We start from the raw sequence: 2590 nt of genomic DNA, 5'->3' as shown, positions 1-2590 counted from the left end.
CCTGGCAGGTCTAAAAATGGAGCAAACACTAACCTGCCCACCCCCTTATCACATAAACAAACACTTATTGAGAAACGCACGGCAACGTTTATCTACACAAACCCAGTGCCTTCTTTTTAAAACTGGGATCATTTCCCCAGATTTAAGTCACTTAATAATAATATTAATAATTTAAGAAAATGAAGGGCTTACCAGTGCATTTGAAATAAGACAAAACTAACTTACATGTAACTTTTCATCAGGATGTGAGATTGTCTTAAGTAAATAATTCCTTAAAATTAATTAGAAAACACAAGTTATAAATGATCTGCCAGTAACTAGAACCTTTCATAATTTTTTTCATATTTTAAGTCAACATGTCTTGTTCCACTGGAATAATATTCATAACTTTTTCATCAATATTAAGGAAATATTGAGTTAAAACCAGCTCCTATATCTCCCTGCAAAGTTACTTGTAAGTTAATTTTGTCTTATTTCAAACGTGCTAAGATATTTTTGCTAGAAACTATAAAAATATTTGGTAAGATTTTGTGTTTTTGAAGTGAACAAAATAAATTACATGCACATCATGACCGTTCAATGTGAACAATAACGTGTCAATAATTCCTTAATATTCATATAAAAAAGTATTAATTCCAATAGTTGATTATTTCACTTAAAACAAGACATTTGGAATTTGTACCTTATCATAGATATTAATAAAATATTGACTTAAAACAAGCTAATATTTCTTCCTGTAAAGTTACTCATAAATTAGTTTTTTCTTGTTTCAAGTGTGATAAGATGTTTGCACTAGAAAATAGACTAAAATATTTGGTAGGATTTTGTGGTTTTGTAGTGCAGAGTTACCAGAGTTTTGTTTAGCCTGAGGAGGGTTGTGAAGATTTAATTTAATTAGAAAATATTTAGTTTATTCCAAAGGGAATTTTAAATTTTGTCATTATTTATGTCATCCAGGTGTGTTGGAGTGGAAAGATCTGTGGTGGCAGTCAGTCTTGCAGTAGGGAATACGATCTTTACCCATAATGACTGATAAAATAAACAAATAAAAACCACCGTTATGCATGCCATGGCTATGCATCATAATAACTGACTGAAAGTAAAAAAATATAAGAGGAAAAACTTTTCTAGCTGCAGAAAATCCAAAACCAGAAAATTGTCCAGAAAAAGCAAAAAAAAAAAAAAAAAAAAAGAGAAAAAAGCCAAAACTCCCCTGAATTTGACTGTTTGGAATAACATTTAAAAATAATTCATCCTTAATATTGATTGAAGTGAACTAGAGTTACGGCTACAGTGAAATGTGGCTCAACATATTTGGATTTAATGTAAAATAATCTAAAACAACGACGACGTCATTCAGCACTTTATTGACAACAAAATGTTTTTCTATGCATGCTGGTGGAAGATCTAAATAAGAAAAAAATTTCAGTTCTTCAGTTTCATCTTTATTCAAATCAAACAAGTCAGTAAAGAATGATCTGTAACATTTAAATTTTCCTCTTTCCAGCTAAAAAAAAAGAACAAGATTTTTTATCATACAGATCAAAATAAATAAAAATAAATATTGAAAAATATTGCCTTCCTGCTCAAAACAATTAAGTGCTATTTCTCTTTTGCCTCAAATACAATTTAAAGTGGTAAATTAAAATTAAACATGAATTATGGGTTATTATTATTATTATTATTAACACAAGGGTTTGGCTTAAACCTTGAAAAATTTGGAAAATGTAAAGATAATTTAGTGAGCCGTCGTCACACTCACACGGATCATAAACAATATTTAAGCTCATTTCAGTGTGGAAAATGTGATAAACACAAAAATAAAAACAAAATCAAATCAAACAGACAGAAAGTTTATAAACAAGCCTGAAAAAAAACAATTTTAAACATTAAATTTAAGATTAGTTAAAGCATTTTCATTCGACATTCTGGAATTTGTTGCAGAGATTTTTGTTTTTAAACCAAAATTCAACCTGATAATTTGGTTATGAAGGATTCCACAAAAATCACCAGGATCAATGACTGAAGGATGTTTAACCAGCTGGTCTTCAGCTCAGGAGTACCACAGGGTGCTGTCCTCGCATCCTTCATTTTCACTCTGTAAACATCAGACTTTCAACACAGAACAAGCTGTTGTCACCTGCAGAAACACTCGTGTGACTGCAGTTGTCGGGTTGATCATGTAGATCTTCTGAGTCACTTTTTGAGAGAGTCGGTTCGTCTGCCGTCATCTGCTGGGATTTAAAACGGCTCAACAACGTGAAAAAGAAAACTGGTTCTTGAAGGAATCTTCATAAAAATCAAGAAACTCGTGAACAATTTCATTAAACAGTCTTCAGTCAGAGGCTTCTTCAGAACCGCTGCAGTACAGACTGCTGCAAGAGACTGTCCCAGGTCCTACAACAAGTCTTTAGAGAATCTTGAATAATATGAGCTACATTTAATTTCTCTTTGGGATTTTGTCAGAATCTGAAGATCTTGACAAAAACATGGCAATAAACTGAAACCATCAATAGCTTCTGCTCAACTATTGCCTCAAACGCATCGAAATAATCGAAACACGAACAAAAGAGGAACCCAAGACAGAAAA

This window comes from Gambusia affinis, linkage group LG04, assembly GCF_019740435.1.
Source record: "Gambusia affinis linkage group LG04, SWU_Gaff_1.0, whole genome shotgun sequence".
Lineage (NCBI taxonomy): Eukaryota > Metazoa > Chordata > Actinopteri > Cyprinodontiformes > Poeciliidae > Gambusia > Gambusia affinis.
The sequence above is the reverse complement of the archived record's forward strand: the minus strand, read 5'-3'. Positions refer to the sequence as shown.